The sequence below is a fragment of the Oreochromis aureus genome, linkage group 16 (assembly GCF_013358895.1).
Source record: "Oreochromis aureus strain Israel breed Guangdong linkage group 16, ZZ_aureus, whole genome shotgun sequence".
Taxonomy (NCBI): domain Eukaryota; kingdom Metazoa; phylum Chordata; class Actinopteri; order Cichliformes; family Cichlidae; genus Oreochromis; species Oreochromis aureus.
Window position 1 is genome coordinate 19,601,331 of NC_052957.1, and position 19,490 is coordinate 19,620,820.

Here is a 19,490-nt window from a genome sequence, read left to right on the forward strand (position 1 = left end):
CGCGACTTACACCAAAACCCAGGCTACATGTACATAACAGGTCACCGAAATCCGTTAACACCACTTAGGTTTCCTTCTGTGCTGCTGCGTTCACTTTACTGGCACTCACACACATATACGCTCATTCACACTCTTTTTAGGCCTATAATCCCCCTTACCGCGGCGAGCTCTTTCCTCCTTACCATTGGTGGAGAAACCATACACTCAACGCCCTTAACTGCGGAGAACCTTTTTTTATCTTTATAGAGCTCTATCCTCCTTTCGGTGGAGAAACCGTCCTTACCCTCCTTCAATTCGGTGGAGAAACCTCTTTAAACCTCCTTCGGTGGAGAAACCGACTTAACCCTCCTTAAATAAATCAAAAAAGATTAAAAACAAACAAAAACACTGGCGGAGAAACCAGGCAGCTTGCGTCTACACGCACAGCTTGCGCACTCACGTACCTGCTTTAACGCACGGGCACGTAGCCGCTCTCTAAGGCCTTCTGTACTCACTGTTCGTGTTGTTTCCGTTCATGGGAAGAGTCTCTGGTTCCCGTCAATCGCCATCCATCCCGAGGGGAGTTCAGGCGCAAACTGTCCGGCCTGGAACAAAGCAAAGTACCAGGGCTTTCGTCAATCGTCCCAGACGATGGCTGCTAGCAGACTGCGGTGGCGTCCTCTCCCTCTCCTCGGTGAATGCGATGTGTTAGGATCCGGCTCGGAGGACCAAATAAATGTTGGGTCTAAACTCAGACCCCGCTGTATCCAGGACTTATTCCCATGAAAGAAAAACAAGGCAACAGTGTTCGATCGATTACTTGCGCAAGGGAGGCCTTTGGTCAAGAACCAGCTCTTGGAGCTCACGCTCCTAACCTGTCTCCAGCCCAAAGTCCTTCAAAGAGCAGCTTCCCTCGCAGCTTTATTGACAAACTGTTACAGTTCACACAATAGTTTACAACACGTACCTCCCCTCTTAACCCCCCTTGGTTACAAAGACGAGGCACTGTATGTATATGTGTGTGTGTGTGTGTGTGTGTGTGTGTGTGTCCTCCTGCTGGGCAGGAAGCTTACATCAAACAGACCTTCCAGATAGGATGTGTCTGTAATCAAACCTACAGCCCCTCACCCAAAAACTCAAGAATCTGGGAGGGGACTGTGGAACTGCTTTCATCCCACAGTTAAACAATGTAGAGATGGCAAGCATAAAAAATGACGAACATTAACATTTTGTAAACATATACAACTATTTATCTAAAATGCAGCCAATACACCTGCCGTTTTTTTTTCATTTTGTACAACCATTTAAAAATATTACTAAAACTAAAATGAGAGAACAATCAGGTGTCGTAATAAGATCCCCCACAAATGATGTATGCTGTAAAAAAAAAAAAGTTTTCCCACCAAAAGACAGAGGAGAACAGCACAGGGATAAACCTGCAGGCCTGACAACAGGAGGTGTATCACTCCGCTGGTTTTCTACTTAGTGACAGTGTTTACATTGCAAATGTGCCTTTCATTAGTGCCCTCACTGACACACAAAACAAAACGACTACACAACAGAACAACTACACGAGACAACACAACACACTAACTGTACACTCCACACTAAACGTCTCAAATCTCCCACATCTAAAAACTCTCTCTCTCCTCTCTCTCACTCACGCTCCCGTTACCGTCACTCCCAAAACTCTCCCTCTTCCTAAACAACCAAATCCCACGTGTTGACTTTTTTAAATTGGTTGACATGGTGCATTTTTCCACCGATAGGAAAGAGGTGGCTTTTTTCCTTTCTTTACTGTTTTCGCTGTCCTTAGAAAACGCTTAAAATACACACAAAAACGTGACGACAGTATTTAGTAAAAAGCATGGCTTATATATATGTTATCATAACTCTGGATTTACTGGCCTGTAATTAAAATTTAAAAACTTTGAAGTCCGAACTTTCAATGTGGGCTGAAATAGAGACTCAGAGTGGCTGCAGCTTGTTGCTATGTCAGCTTAAAATAGTCATGTGATTTGGACCACAGAGGGTTAATAACACTCACCTTCCTTCAATTTCCAGAGTGTAACATCCAACCACCTGTGTAAAATCCGAAATTCCCATGGTGTTGTTCAAAATGTGCTCTGGCGCAATCATAAACATCGCTTGCTACTGAAAACAAGAAAAAAGCGGGTCCTGCTATGGGCTGAACCATTTGTTAATGGTGGAGGGGGGGAACACTATGCAATATATTCAGTTTTAGCATTTATAGTCACTGTTGACTGTAACTACGCTCAAACTGTTAATGCTATCTTATTTTAATAAACAACACTGCCATATGCAAAACTAGGGTGGCACTTGGGGTGGCAAGGATCATTTAGGGTGGCACTTGCCACCCCAAGTGCCACCCTTCTAGATCCGCCCCTGGATAGGCTCTGTGCTGGTCTAATGTGTGGCTGCATTCACGTGACAAAACATAAATGAACAGATAACGCAGTTTTATAAAGTATGAAAAAAATTACTGATAGGCACCGATTGTTCATCAAAATGAAGACGATTACGGATTCAAAAGTTGTCCACCTGCTGTTTGTGCTAATCGAGGAGAGAAACTTAGGGAGTTTCCGTTTTTTTCTTTTAGGGGAGGAGGAGGGGGGGCGGCACAAGACTGCAACCACGAACAATGCAAACTATAAACTATACATATATAGTTTATAGTTTATATTATTAAGTTATATATTATATTATATTATTAACTTTTTAAAAAAAAAATTATACATTTTCTTATTAAGGTCACTGATCTCTATTGTCCTCAAAATGTCTGCGAGGACATCAGGGACAGGTGTGTGAATCTGTTTTTCATCATGGTTATCCACAATCATGTTTTTAACTGTATGATACTGGGACGAGGCCAACTCATCAACAAGAGTTTTCAGGGGGGAGAAGCTATCTAATCTGATGCTCGTCTGCTGGTGATAGATGGAGGTTGATGATTCATTAAAAAAATATTGCGCTTCTAACTTCTGCTGCCTAAAATGTAACACCATTAGACTGTGATTCCTAATGGAAAAGAAAAAAAAAGGATGTTTGCCCCTGGTTTATTTAAGGATGGTCATATTGTACATGCTGAACTTAGTAAAACATTTAAATACCATACTAAACAAACCATAAGTATAAACTGAATTCAGACAGGCAGCAGTGGTTTTAACCAAAATCATTCTTTTAATAAAAATACATTGCAATAAAATCTCATAAATGAATTTATATTCATCTGTTTCTGTGATGTAAATCTCCACCAGGGGTTCTTTGGTATAACACAGTCTGACTGTTCAAAATTTCTGCTCTGACTTGGCCCAGTCCAAGAGATGCACCTATCATTCAGCAACAGGCTCTGCATGCTCCACCACAAGTCCCCACTCCTCAAGTGCAGGTTGACACTGCTGCATCAAACCCGCAACCTGCTTCAGAAGCCATGCCTATACCGGCCTCCGCATCCACAGCCCCTCTAGCCTGCTTGCCTCCCTTGCCAACGCAGCCTGTACCTCCTGCTTCAATGCAGCCTGCACTGCCCGTTTCACCGCCTCCTGTTTCTCTTATGATGCCTCAGCCACTGTCCCCTATTACATCACAGCCAGAACCACATGTGCCTCAGCCAGTGCCCCCACCACACCATTACAGCCTGAGTATGCCCCACCAGGGCACCAGTATGATGCACTTTCCAGGTACTGGCAGTCTGCTCCACTACCATATCCACCTATGCATTATCCTAGAACACTGACTGTGTTCAATTCAGGAAGAGAAAGTGATTTTCTTATGCTCAAAAGGGTCTGGACAACCTACTTTAAGTGAAGACTATGAGCATCAGATCCTGCTTTACCATCTCACATTCCCTCTGCACTTCAAGTAGCGAAGAGGTGGAGCTGCAAAATGGGGAGAAAACACTGGACACATGCTGTCTGAGATGATGGCTCTGAAAGAACCATCATACTACCTGCTGCTGTCCATCACCTTGGCCCTTGTTGAAACAGAAGAGATTCTGTCTCTTAGGACAATTCGGCAAGAAATAGTACAGCTGACGAGAGCCACTGTATCCTTTCAGGTGTCAGGTATGACACACCGAAGAGTGAAATATGACATTCATCAGGCTTTTACAGTGGCTGAAGTGAGAATACCTACACAGCCAGTGCGTACTGGTCCAGTCGGTGGCCCAGTTGCTGTGTGCACAATGCTGTTTTTGCTGCTGGTTCAGTCAATTTTGGTTGGAGATAGATTAAACCTGCAGCTTCAGAATCGAACATAAAAAAGACGTAAACACAAAGCGCGGACACGCCAACGCATCAAAATCAATGAGCTGTCGGCTTTCAGCCCCGACGGTGTGTCTGCATACTGGCGCTGTTGGGTGAGAAAGTGTCGGGTCTGCGCTTTGTGTTTACGTCTTTGTGGAGAATCTGTGTACCTGCTCTCATTTACTGTTTAAGGTGTTTGATGGTTGTTGAAATTTTGTGAGGTTTAAGCTGAGATTCTGCCGTTTTGGGCAAAATACATTTATAATTAAAAATCGATTCAGGATTTTAATGAATCGATATCGCGTTTTCAAGCTAGAATCGATTTTAATGGGAAAATCGATAATAAAACCCACCCCTAATTACATCCAGCGGTTAAAGCGGTTATGAAAAAATTACTGATAGGCACTGATTGTTCATCAAAATGAAGACGACACGTCTTGAACTCCCGACTCCCAAGAGTTGGGAGTTCATCTGTAATCGGAAGGTTACCGGTTTGAGCCCGGCTTGGACAGTCTCGGTCGTTGTGTCCTTGGGCAAGACACTTCACCCGTTGCCTACTGGTGGTGGTCAGAGGGCCCGGTGGCGCCAGTGTCCGCAGCCTCGCCTCTGTCAGTGCGCCCAGGGTGGCTGTGGCTACAACGTAGCTTGCCATCACCAGTGTGTGAATGTGTGCGTGAATGGGTGAATGACTGGATATGTAAGCGCTTTGGGGTCCTTAGGGACCAGAAAAGCGCTATATAAATACAGGCCATTTACCATATATATATATATAAAACACCCAGCACGCCCCTGCGGGCGGTTTATCCTTCAAGCTCGGGTCCTCTACCAGAGGCCTGGGAGCTTGAGGGTCCTGCGCAGTATCTTAGCTGTTCCCAGGACTGCGCTCTTCTGGACAGAGATCTCCGATGTTGTTCCCGGGATCTGCTGGAGCCACTCGCCTAGCTTGGGAGTCACCGCACCTAGTGCTCCGATTACCACGGGACCACCGTTACCTTCACCCTCCACATCCTCTCGAGCTCTTCTCTGAGCCCTTGGTATTTCTCCAGCTTCGTGTTCCTTCTTCCTGATGTTGCTGTCATTCGAACCGCTACATCGATCACTACAGCCGTCTTCTTCTGTTTGTCTACCACCACTATGTCCGGTTGGTTAGCCACCACCATTTTGTCCGTCTGCATCTGGAAGTCCCACAGGATCTTAGCTCGGTCATTCTCCATCACCCTTGGGGCATCTCCCATTTTGACCTCGGGACTTCCAGGTTATACTCGGCACAGATGTTCCTGTACACTATGCCGGCCACTTGGTTATGGCGTTCCATGTATGCCTTGCCTGCTAGCATCTTGCACCCTGCTGTTATGTGCTGGATTGTCTCTGGGGCATCTTTACACAGCCTGCACCTGGGGTCTTGCCTGGTGTGGTAGACCCCAGCCTCTATGGATCTTGTACTCAGAGCTTGTTCTTGTGCTGCCATGATTAGTGCCTCTGTGCTGTCTTTCAGTCCAGCTTTGTCCAGCCACTGGTAGGATTTCTGGATATCAGCCACCTCCTCTATCTGCCGGTGGTACATACCGTGCAGGGGCCTGTCCTTCCATGATGGTTCCTCGCCTTCCTCCTCTTTCTTGGGTTTCTGCTGCCTGAGGTATTCACTGAGCACGCTGTCAGTTGGGGCCATCTTCGTGATGTATTCGTGGATGTTTCTTGTCTCATCCTGGACTGTGGTGCTGACACTAGATATATATATATATATATATATATATATACATACATACATATATTTCTACACTGACTGATAGATTGCATTCTTGCAATTCAGAGCTGCAGTTACACAAATAATATCTGAAACTTCTGACATACACTTTGATTATATCACAGTGTGTCATAAACACGGGGGTTCAATTAAGACAGGGAGAAGAGAGATCATCCAGACCAGGCAAATCCAAAACATTCAGGCCAAAAGTATGATCAATTCAATTTCCATTAAAAAAAATCAATACAAAACAAAGCAGCAAAACATCTCAGTCATAAACAATTTGATATTTAAAGTCCATCGGGCATTTTCAGAAGAATCAGAGGCTACAGATTGAATGAATCCTCTCAAAGTGATGTCTGTCATGTATACTTAAGCTTTGTTTAAGGTCTTCCTATGAAAACTTAATTTTAACTACACACAAAAAAAAATAGCAAGCAGTGTATCACTTTAATGGTTTTTCTGGTCAAAACTTATGTTTATACCAAAGCTACAATGAACCGAATAAGCAGTTTAGTTAATCAACTCAACCAAAATAGAAATGAAAATAGTCAAAACATTTCTCGCCCATGAAACTTAAAAGTAAATACCTCTTCACAAGACATAGATATAGCCAATTTCTATCCACATGATTGCATAACCAAGATGAATCATAAGAAATAAGACACAAGACGAGTTGTATGTGTTGTATAAGTAGTAGAAATGTGTGTAGTGAGGAAGAGAAACCTTTACTGATAAATACATTTTTGCAAAATAATACAATAAAAACAAAAATGTAAATTAAACACTGTAACAGATCTAAACCTACAGAAAAAGCAAAAAAAATCACACAAATGAAATAAATTTAAAACTTAACCAGCCATTTGAGACGCCAGTATAGGCTATATGGTATTGAAAAATAATAATAATAATGATAATTAATGGTTATAAATAGTTTTCTGACAGCATTGAAACCTACCTGTGTAATGCTTTAACACAGTGGTTCTCAAACTTTTTCTGACATGCCCCACTGTACAAATGAAAAAGGAAATTAAATAATTAAAAAAAACTTTAGTGTCCACATCAAGGAGTTAGTAATTAATTAAGTGATTAATTACTCATTAACAAATCAAAAAGGTCCAGATGAATTATAGTTAAAAGTCGGCATTAAAAGCAACAGGCTCTTGTTTTCTTTTAATGGCCTTTACAAAAACAACAAAAACAAACAAAACCTTTTTTTTTTTTCCATGATGCTTCACCAAGGGGCCATGTTCCACAGCTTGAGAACCACTGTTATCATGTGCGGTGCATGGATATACTTTAAAATGAAAACATTTTTAATGATCTTACTTTCTCAAAAGGTTTAAAACCACAAGTGTCATGTCTTCATTGGTTTAAAGAAAAAGAAAAAATCTGATGAATAATCTAAAGTGTAGAGTTAAAATACACATGTAAGCGTTGCTAATGCTAACAAGGATTAAAATTTATATAACTAAATTTACCATATTCAGCAGTATGCAGGAAAAAGGCAAAGAATATCTTTACATCCATTACTAAATCTAAAAACAGATTTAGCAGTTTCTATCCTAAAATATAAATAGTATAAAACAACATGCTGCTGTGGCCCCCTTCAAGCTTGTTGGTAAACAGCAGTTAAATATGCTAATTAACCTTTTACAAAAGTGAAGCAGCTTACAACAAAAACTTCAGGCAGTACCAGAATACCTTTCTAAAAAGTATAAAAAAAGGTATTGTTTTGTAGCAATTATTAATAGCTGCAGTTTGCTTGACTGTTTACTTTCAATATTTACAGTTTTAAAGTTTTATACTGAGACATCCACGTAAGTACCATCATGACCACTGAGACAATGGAAACTGCGAGGTAACAAGACTAGAACATAAAAAACAAAAACAAAACCTCAAAATTTAATGTTAATAATTTAGAATAAGCAATTAGCACATGAAAACATGGAATATGATTAAAAATTTTCCTTCAACTTGACATTACACTAACATCCTCACACAAAATACCTTCTGATCTATCACATAATATTTCAGTCAATGACAAATCTGGTGGGAAAAATCAAACCATAAAACAATGAATGTTTATTAATTAGCAGTAAATTTAATAAATCCATGTATGAAGTGTGACTTTATACACTGGTCACTGCTCTCCACCTACAGCAGCTGGAGTTAACAAAGCTTGTTTTGCCTGAGTGGACATTTTAGAAAACCTTTCCATCTCATTATGTATGATAGCCAACAATGTACACTGCACAAAAAGGAACACTTGATTATCACCGTATATCACAAACCAGTTTTAGCCCCCGATCCACATAACACTGCACCACTATGGCCCCTCCAGCAGGTGATGGGTTCAGTGGAGTAACTGGGGTCAGCCAAGACCCATGAATAATAATGGCCTTATGAAGGGGCCCTGGTAACCAAGATTTTGTCAAATAACTTCTCATCATAGAACTCTTTAGAATCACACTTGGTCTGGCCCTTTACCCATGACCAATTTGCCTTGGGAGACCCTACCAGGGACAAACTGTCCTCGACAACATAGCTCCTGGGATCAGAAGGGCACGCAAACCCCTTCACCGTGATAAGGTGGTGATTCATGAAGGGGGATGTAGGGGATACTTCTTTCCTATACTTGGACAGATCTTTGCTTTTACTTCTCTATCAATTAGCCTATGCTTACTTTGGCTCTGTGCCTGAATTTAACTGTTTACTTTTGCTTATCAGTCACTGTTTTTTATTATTCCTCACACTGCACTTTATGACAAAGAGTGAAGATAACGAAAATAGGAAGATAACATTGAACTAATAACTAATTACATGTGTGAATACTATAAAATCATAAATAGCTTGTTTAATTTTCTCAAACTTTTCTTTCCTGGCTGATACTTTTAGTCAAGATGCTGAAGCAGACTTAAACTGCAGTGTGTTGAGTACCACCACAATATTTCCAGCGTTTCAGTGCGTATGCTTTGGTGTTCTGTTCTAGTTTTACATTAACCATTGGCTAATATGTAATCTCAGTAAATACAGCCATTAAGATTAATGATTGATGAAAGAAACGTGACCTTTCTAACTATACTCTCCTGGAAAATGCTACAACGTACTGCTTTTTACAGTTAAATGAAAAAATTTCAGCAGGATGAAGATCTTTAATTTTATTCAAATGAATTAAAAAAACAAACAAAAAAGTAAATAATTCAACACAGTAACAAAACCTCACTAAGACTTTTTAAAAGATTTTTTTTTCTTTCAAATTTCCTTGTATGTTGCTTTATGTTAGATTATCCGAGTAAAACATCTGCCATGTGCTAACAAGGGTGGGGCTCTATTTTTCAAGTATTATGTACTATATGGTAATTTTACTGGTTCGGATTACAAGGTAATCAGATGGTGTGCTTCGCTTGACTGTTTGTGCTGTCTGTGCGAGTCTCTGTGGTGTACTGATAACACTGATAACATTGTTTCAAACAGAAGCCCTGTGGGTTGATATCCTCAGTAGCTTAACGGCTTTTGTTATCAGGAGATGTAAAGGTCACAGAAAAACTGCCATTCATATTAGCCAGAGCTGGTATGTAAAAGTAGAACCTAAATACCATGGCAGTGACAAGAAAGCAATAAAGAAACTTCATTAAAAACTAAGACATGATAAACAAAAGGGGGGCAGAGAGATAAACGGACACCAAGTACCTCCACCTGTTCTTCATCTGTTCATTTACCAGCTAACTCTAGAATGGCATGTTGGTCAAGCATTCAGTCCAGATTCTCATCCTTTGCTTCCACAGCTGTCACAGAGATTGCTGAAGTAAACAATTCAGAGCATTTGTTTAAAACGGTATGTAATTTCATCTGAACATGCAAAGACTTTCAGTGTATCTGCATATTTAAAAAACATTAAAACTTCTACAATATTCAATGCACACATTAATAATAAAAATATTTACTTTTTAAAAGGACAGATTTAATAAAATGACTTGTACAAAACTAAAACTACAAATATATCTGCCATAACTGCATAACAGAGTTTTACATTAAATAAAGTCATTAGCGTTAAAATATCTGAGAGAGAAATTTAACTTTGAGTGGAACAGAAATGAAAACAAAACAACAATGGCACATTTCAATAAATTAACTGTTACTGACCTCCATCTGTTGTTGTTCTTGTTGCGCTGCACTGTTAATAGCTGGTTCATTTGTTGGGACACGCTGCCAAAAAAGTCTAAACATACGCCTGGAATTTTAGGGACAATAATTCAAAATGTTTAGTTTCCTCCAACACCACCGCAATAGATTTAAAAAAAAAAATCAAGTACATGAGTAACCTGACGTTAAAAGACAGATACCCAAATATGCAAAACAAAGACCAATGACAAACGAGGAGCTTGTCCGAAGAAGTGGATCATGTATTGTCTGGAAACACTTTTTTTTTTTTTTTTTCTCCCCTGTCCCGTTTGGATCTTTAGCCATCAGAATTGTTGTCTTAAGGCCAAGAGAGATGCCAAGCGGATTTACTTTACCAACTGGATCATCATGGCCTTGCCATATTGGTCCATTGATTGACCTTTATTATAATTATGTATTTATTTTATTTTCAGTTGTTACAGTCGGGACAGACATGACTGGGAGATAGGACAGGGAGAAAGAATGAAAGAAAGAGAGGGAGAGAAAGAAAATTGAGGGGAGAAGAGATGGCGAGAAAGGGAGAAGAAAGAAAGAAAACAAACAAAACACCTGGATCACCTGTATGGAGAAAAAACAGAAGAGACAACAAACAAACAAACAAACAAACAGCTACATAATAAATACAGCACCATCACAATAGACTAGCTAGCAGTAGATAACAGTAGATACTAAATATTAAATGTTGTTGTGCAGCACATAAGATAGATAGCGCACAATGTGCTTTGAGGTAGCAGCCAAGAAAGGTGTAGTTTGTGTCTGTGAACACCCGTGTATACACCTGTGTGGATAAGCATGCTTGTATTCCAAAGGTTTCTCCATGTAACGATCTGCTAGGGGTGTGGGGAGCCATAGCCCGTCCCCAGGGCACGAAGCAGCTATGGAGGAGATCCAGGCCCCAGACATCCAGAGGCCCCAGAGTATGAGGACCCAAGGAGGACCACCAAAGGGGGGAACCGTGCCACCCTCCTGGGAAGAGCTGAGTAGACCCCCAAACGAGATGTCACCCAGCAGCCACAGAGCAGAGGCCGGAGGGGTTGCAGTGGCGTGCCCGCTGGCTCTGCCGGCAGCCGGCTGCGCCAGAGAGGACCGAGCTTCAGGCCCAGAGGCCAGAGGCCTGAGGGCACCCCACCCCCGGAAGGGGCCCAGCCGGGCCACAGGTGCCAGGCCCGCCAATCGGCCACCAGGAGTGAGCCGGTACATACATGAGTGCCCAGCCCCAGTTGACAAGAACCACCAGCACACCAACGTCTGAGGGCATCAGCCACCGGCAGGGAGTGTGGTGAGGGAGATAGGCCTCCGCACTTTGGAGGGCCTGAGATGTTCCCAGAGAGGTAGAGTCTAAGGCCCAACCTGACATATAGACACAGACAAACAGACGCACACAGACTCAAACGTGCATTCCCACCCCATATACACAACCAAATACTCGGCACTTACCCAACATGTAGACAGACACAAATAGACACTGCACAGACAATCACACTCCCCAAACATACTCTGTATCCCAGGTCCAGGTACCCCGCCCCCAGAGGGGCAAGCCGCACCTAGACCCAGGAGGTGTAACCCTTCTCTCTGGGGTGGAGGCAAGCGGACCGCCCCCATCTGCAGTAGCAGGGAGGCCCCGCATCCCAGACCCCAATCTGACGGCTAGCACCTCCTCCCAGCCCCCAGCCCTGACGGCTAACAGAACCGGGGTGAGTGAAGACCCCAAACCTCCCTCCGCCCGCTCATATGTAGTGTTGCTGTGTGCTGTTCTAAAGTGCATTTAAAACACAGGAGGGCATGGTGTTTCCTGCCAGAGAGCAGCACGGCTCCTCCCGAAAACCCTCAGTGTCTATATGCATTAAAATTGAGGGTAGGGCACCAGCGCCAGAGGTGGGTTGAATACACCGACCATCCTCTGGATGCTGTAAACGTGCCCACCCCCAAGGCCCTATATGTATGTGTTATGTGAGAGTGTGAGTAATGTGGATGTCTAGGTTGCAGAATAAAATTGAGGCACAGGTGGCCAGAAGGGGACAGAGGGGGGGAGCCTCCCCTGCACCCTGGTGACACATCTGCACCCCAAGCCCTGTGTGTGTGGGTGGGTGTGGTAGAGCGGGAAGAGGGAGGCAGCTGAGGATGGGGAGGGAAGAACACTTTTGATTTTAGAGTGATGCACTAACTTAGGTGCATCACCTGAGACAGTACAATACAACATTTTTTTAATAAATACTCATCAAATAATCAAATATTGATTAAAATCATTGAGATCAACATGCTACGAGACTAAATTCACTGTGTTTTAAAGAGGATATGTACTTCTCAGATTATCCGATTTTTTTTAATGTTTCCATCCTTTTCCTTTCTACTATTTGGGTACCGGTTGAACTTAGTTTCATCTGTGGAAAAAACACTGTTCACAAGCTACTCTTCCTTTTCCCCCTCTCTGGATGAAATCTAGCCTAAAATGTCTATTGTAATACGCTAACTAGTGCACTTTTTTTCCCCACAGAAAGTATCAAAATTGCCAACTAGGCCACCCCTAACATTTGCATTCTGTCTCTGATGAGTTTTTTTTATTTTGCAGCATATGTACAGCCTGACTAACTAGCATTAAGAGTCCACATTTCCATATTTTTTTCCTCTTTAATTTAAGAAAAAATGAAGAAGCATTCAACACGGCTTTGAAATAAATTGTCCAATGAAATTCGAACACCTCAAAATAGAGACTGTAGTATATATATATATATATATATAAATAAAAGTAAAAATAAAGACAATTTTGAATTAAAGAGTCTATACTTCAGTTTGGACAGTAGGTCCACATGCTTTAAAGTCAGGTCTACTAAATATTATTCTACATTTTGGATACATGCAAGTTAATGTATGAAGTACCTTCGATCTTCATGTGTATAAAAGTACCATACTGCAGCCCCAACGATGTTCAGGAAAATCAAAACACCAAGTAAGGCCCATGCAGCAGAGCACGCTCCTGCAGGGACACAAGAATGAAGGATATGAACAGGATAGACAGGATTAGAAATGAGTAAATCAGAGAGGAAAGCTAAGGTTGAAGACAAAATTAGAGAGACTGAGATGGTTTGGGCTTGTGCAGAGGAGGGAGAGTGCATATTTTAGATGTTGAGTATTTAGTATTTAGCTCCCAGGCAGAAGAAAAAGAGAAACACTGACAACATGGAGGTTGGCATGAAAGAGGAGAGTGCTAGAGCATGAGAGGGACACTGTTTTTATCCCTAAATGGTCTGAAAAAAAAGAAGCAAAATTCTTGAGCCAACCCTCATTTCTTCATAGTTTAGTTTTAAGAAGACAGACTTTATTTCTTTCTTTCTTTCTTTAAAGTATTTTTTCATAGCTTCTCTAAGAAGAGCAGCCTGAAAGAAGACTACATGCCCCCACGGCACAATCAGAATCTCTCAGACTAACACAGTCTAAGGCATAAGACCATGAACAGAATATATCACAAGTTAAGGCATGCTTTAAGCTTTAAATTGTAGAACTGACTTGAGTAATATGTACTGCACTGAGTGGAGCATTAGTCATCCATTAACTTGTCTGTTTTATGCTGGCTCTAAGGTAAGGCAATTATTTCCTTAAGCTATTTGCTTACAAACGATTCCTAACCTCTAATTTGGATGTGGGTGGAGTGCCTAGAGTCCATCATTTTACTCTCATAGTAGATGTTCAAGTTTGTATTTATTTCTTTTGAAAGAAGTCCACAGAACATGAAACAGAACAACATCAGAATGATGCAACATCCTCAAAAGCTAAAATCCCCCAAAATCAGAAACCAGTTCAAAAAGATTTGGACAAACTGCACAGCTAAATCCAAGCTGACCTCACCTGATGCCACATGCACATAGAGCTGACCACGCTTACTTCCATATGTGTTAGATGCTTCACACTGATAGAGGCCATTTAGATCAGAGGTCAGGCTCAGCAGTTGTAGCTTTGCACCGTCTACTTTGACAGAAGACTCCAGCAAAGACTGGCCAGATCTGGAAAAACAAGAACGAGACAACGCGAAATGTACAGTTAGGGCAGAAAAATGTGAGTTGTGCTAAGAGCTAAACATCTTTGTAGATGGTGGCAGTTTTATAAATTATGGTTGAGAAGGACATTGAGTGGATGGATGCGGGTGAGACTTGGAAGTAACCTTCATGTCTCTTTGAAAGTAAAATGAGGTCATTTCAGCTTTTGCAGCTAGTTTTAAAAAACAGGCCTGCTTGAAAATAGCAAAACCAGTGGAAATATGAGGATATGGAATGCTCACAGTCAATTTTCTTAGTGTTTGGTGAACACACTGATAGACTTGTGCACAGGACTTGAAATAATGGGTCTCCTGCTTGCCTCTGCAATCCAAGACAAACATTTTAACCAGATTGCAGCTTATGTGCCTAAAATGTTCACACTGAACTTTCATGTGCTTGTTATCACCAAGCACATGACATGTGCTTGGTGATAACACTATTTCCTGGGGAGTGGCTGTAGCTCAGGAGGTCATCTACTGAATGGAAGGTTGGCGGTTTGATCCCTGGCTCCCCAGTCTGAGTGCCAAATATCCTTGGGCAAGATACTGGCCAGATACTAACAAGCTGCATCCATTGGTGTGTAAATGTTAACTAGTGAGCACTTAAAAAGCATAGGAGAAAGTGCTTATGTGAATGGGTGTGTATAAATCGCTTTGAGTGCTCCAGGAGATAAGAAAAGTGCTATATAAGAGTCAGTGCCTTTACTATTACCACTCCCGTGAAATGAAATGAATATTTCAACTGAAACCAATATTCAAACTACTTTACCTGCTCCAGGTAAAGTTTGCATTTGGTTTGGCTTCTGTCACACACCGAACGAGTCCTCTGAAATCACCCTAATGTTCACTTCTGTGGGAGAAACTGCAAAAAAAAAAAGAAAGAAAGAATGAGAGACCTGTGTTAATTCTTAACTGAGGAAATCTTAATAATATCACACAACTTTTCATATATATTTGAATCAAAACAAAGAAATGCATTTTGGGTACTTTACACTTAGTTTCAAGGTGGCCTGTTTAAAAGCATGTCCTTTATGGGGATTTCAACCAGAAATAGAACACCACAGATGAACCGTGTCATTTAAAAAAAAGAACCCACAATACTGGAAGAGCATGCTTTAACTTTGAAAACAGCCTCTAGTGTTTTTTTGCTTCACCTTCTGCCATTTCCAATGTGTACTGAATGGATCTCAAACATATAAAGTCATTGTTAAGCTGTACAAACAGGTTTAAGCTAGTCTGTACTGTATGGTGCATGTCACTTGGCTTTAGCTGGTGACAGTTAATTTTAACCTGAACATCTGCACTCTTACCGAGAACAAAACTCATTCAAGGCAGCTGAAATATCCAAATTCTGGGTAGACATGATTAATTTTGTGCTGCTCTCAAGATTCTAATTATCTAACTGGTGTCATTAAAAGGGATGCACATTATTTCACACGAGCAATGTAGATGTGGAATATACAACTGCCAGTAAGTAAAAAAACACAGTTAGACTTTGATTAAAGAGACATAGTTTTAGTTCTACTTTCCCATACCAAAGCCTTGCTGTTACACGCACTGATGCACAACTTTATTGAGTTTGCTGCATTTCAGCTGAACTGGATGGTTCTGTCTCAGGACACAGATCAGGTTCCATTACTCGTCTCATCTTTCGCAAAATCTTTATCCAGCTATTGTGACAACATGAGTGAGTGACAGTAGCATGAGAACAAGGATAAAGCTGGTATCCCATACTGGGAAAAACAAAAAATCAACTCATGAACAAAGAAAAAAAAGCAAAACCATGTCAACTCTTAACACTTAAGGTTACCTAAAAGTATGAAGTTTTGAGGGTTTATGTCTGCTTTTGTTCAAAACAAAGATGCAGGGTATAGTTTAAAAAAGTGAAGCTATTACTTTTATTTTATCCATAATTTCTGAAACTATTTCTGTTGCATGAGATAATATAGATCAACTGGTAACGAGTAATTAAGTTCTATAGTATTGCTTTGCAGCTGCAGATCCAGTTTAATCAGTTAATCCTGGGTGTGCTTCTGTACTTTTAATATTTGATTAAATAATTAACATTCTTAAGTCAACAGCAACACAAAAGAAGACAAATAATAAACTACATGAGCAGTTGACACTCACAGTAGACCTGTATAGTGAAGGGCAGACTTCTTTCTGTAGACAGGGAGTCACCGCTGATGACACACCGAACCTGGTGACCGTTAATTTCTCTCGTAGGTACACCAAACAATGAGCTGACTGTGGTAGTTGTGCCGTTGTCATACTGGGTGGAGTTTGTTGTCGATCTCATGTTGTCTCCCAAAGCACCAGTGAGCCACCTCACCTCTGCAGGAGGCTTCGAGCCAGCAGCCGTGCAGGTAGCAAATAAAACCTCTTCTGTGCCCAAAGTGGGAAGATTGTCCTTGACGCTTGTGAAAGGAGGCACTAGGAGAGTTACAGCACACAATCAGTCAACATGCAAGCAACATGGTGAAAGTAACTCTGTCTCACACGCAAACACCCAGAATATTTTAAATAAAATGTTTTCTTTATACCAAGCAAGTTTAGAGGTATCTCAGTCTTCTGATTTCCACTGGGAAACAAGGTGAAGATGCATGTGTAGCTGCCTTCATCCTTCAGGGCAACATTGGAAAACTGGAGAGTTCCATTTTTGTTGTTAAAATTCCCGATATATTTAAATCGATCATCACCTCCATTGACAAACTGCGCTCCCTCTCTGGGTAAGATAGTGAGGAAATTGTCATTGCGAGGTTTTTCTCTCGTCTTCCTCTGCCAGGTAATCTGTGTTAGGTCATCATTTGTATCAATGACATGGCATGATAAGATAGCGGTACTTCCTTGTTCCACTGTCACACTTCCACCAATCACCTGAAGAGCTGTAAAGTACAGAAAATCCGATTAAGGCAGAGCTGAAAATAGAAACAAAAGACCATCTAAGGACATTCATATCAAAGTGTGATGAACTCTTTTGTGTTTGTTTCATCTTTCATCCATCCATCCATTCGCTTCCACTCATCCTTTCCAGGGTCGCTGGAGCCTATCCCAGCTGTCATAGGGCAAGAGGGGTACACCCTGGACAGGTCGCCAGTCTGTCGCAGAGGGCCAACACACAGGGACAGACAACCATTCACGCTCACATTCACCCTAGTGACAATTTGGATTATCCATTTAACCTATCCCCTCAAACTGCATGTCTTTGAACGGTGGAAGAAGCCGGAGTACCCAGAGGGAACCCACACAAACACGGGAGAACATGCAAACTCACACACAGAAAGACCCCGGCCTGATGGTGGAACTGAACTCAGGACCTTCTTGCTGTGCGGCAACAGTGCTAACCACCGTGCCACCGTGCTGCTTCATCTTTCAAATTTTCAAATTACGCTGGGTAGACATTGAAAAATAAATATGATAAATATTTTTAACTAGTTACTTGGGGGTTTAATCTACTCAAGCTTGAAATTTATTTCGTTCATCAAATGATCAAAATAAGAAAATACACAGATGTTTGGTAGGTAAGGCAACACAGCTTATTTTCTTAACTCCATGTGAGCCAGTCAAGGTTATGTGAGTATGCTCCAAAGCATAGGAAAATGGCCCTAAAACACCCACCTCCACTCTCCTTAACAGAGGAATGAAAACAATATTCTCCAGCGTCCTCACGATGCCCTTATATAGTTACATAGTTACAGTTAGCTACATAAAAACTCTGTATTGTACAGAAGTTCAGTAACATGTGACCATCCTGTTAGGCCATTGCTTGGATTCATCTGTTATCCATTCACTTATAAATAACATTATATGAACAATGAACAATAAGCAACATTTCTGAGGGCATATGGGGAAGAGAGGGTGTTACTAATTATACAGCACGTTCATGAACAAAGAACTACAGTCTGGAACTTTATGGATGATGTATCACCACAAACTGAAATTACAAGCAGAAACCATCAATTTCAAGTTAAATATGTATATGTAACAAATAGATAATAAATGATAATACACAACCATTCAGTTTGATGAACCACAAAGCTCGTTAAAGAAAAAAACATATTAAGACCCTGCAGCGCACATTGACGTCATATGTCTTGTAAGCCAAATCTCTGAAGCTTGAATGTTAAATTAAGAAGCTGCAGTGGACAAATACAACATTTAAATTCAGTTCATCGTAGACTAGGCACTACAAAATACCTTCTACATCAGCACATAGAAGAGACAACGTCACGAGAAGGACACGTAGTAGCGCAGAGTCACATATGGACGGTATATTGTGGCAGAAACTGCCACAAAAGGAAGCAGCTCCATCCATCCGCTAATCATTGCTGTCCACTAATCATAATATTTACACATTCCAACTTCCGGGAGAAAGAAGTCCACAGCCCAAAATTGTTAGAATAAAACAGGACCGATGATTCTCTTATGAGTCTAGCAAAGAAAGAAAGAAGGAGGCGGGCTGAAAATGGCTGAACACCCAACCAGCGACAGAGAGCGAGAGGGGGCAGGGTGCAGTAGCGGTTTTAGATAGGCATCGTGATGGGGGCGGCATCACGAGCATCGGCAAAAAAAAAAAAAATGCTCGTACTCATGCTGCCCCGACGGCAGCCAGCGCATATTGGGAATGGCATAGGCACCGATCGGTTTTCTATCGCCCATTTGCTGGGAGTAAGGGCGCCCTCCGTTTGCGAGGTGCGCCTGCTGCTTGCGGCACAGGCAGGTGAGGGCGGGCGGCGGGGATTCTCTGGCTGGCTGGAGCAGCATCTAATAGCCAACTCGCAAAATAAAACAAAATAAAAACAAACCAACAAACACGAAAACACCAGACATTATGATACAGACTTATAATTTGCACCGATGTTTTTCGAAATTTATACGCGAAAAGTGAGCGCGAGAGCCCTCGGTGCGCCTGCTCGCTGCTGAAGTCAAAGTAAACTTTATTGTCATCTCCGCTACACACAGCCCAGTATATAGAGAGACGAGACGACGAGGCCGTGCAAGTAAATAAATATAGTAGAGTAAGAAAATAAATATACACTTTAGGACTCGGGGTAAAGGGATCAATAACAATTTAAAATTTATAATTTACAGTTTGAGGATTTAAAGTCTCACACATAACCCGTCGAAAGGGAGGGAGACCTGCTGCTTCAAATAGAGCACATTTCATTCATAATGTTATAAATCCAAGCCCATTATGTATTCATGATTTGAATCCTGGGTTGTGTGAAATCTCAGAAATGCACTCTAGACAAAGTGAATCTGTGAACTAAGGTGTAGGTCTGTTAGA

General features: G+C 41.4%; 1 pseudogene; it reads right to left on the reverse strand.

Moving 5' to 3' along the window:
• Positions 1-8,077: 8,077 nt before the first annotated feature.
• On the reverse strand, positions 8,078-18,663 carry LOC116312446 (annotated as a pseudogene).
• Positions 18,664-19,490: the final 827 nt, after the last annotated feature.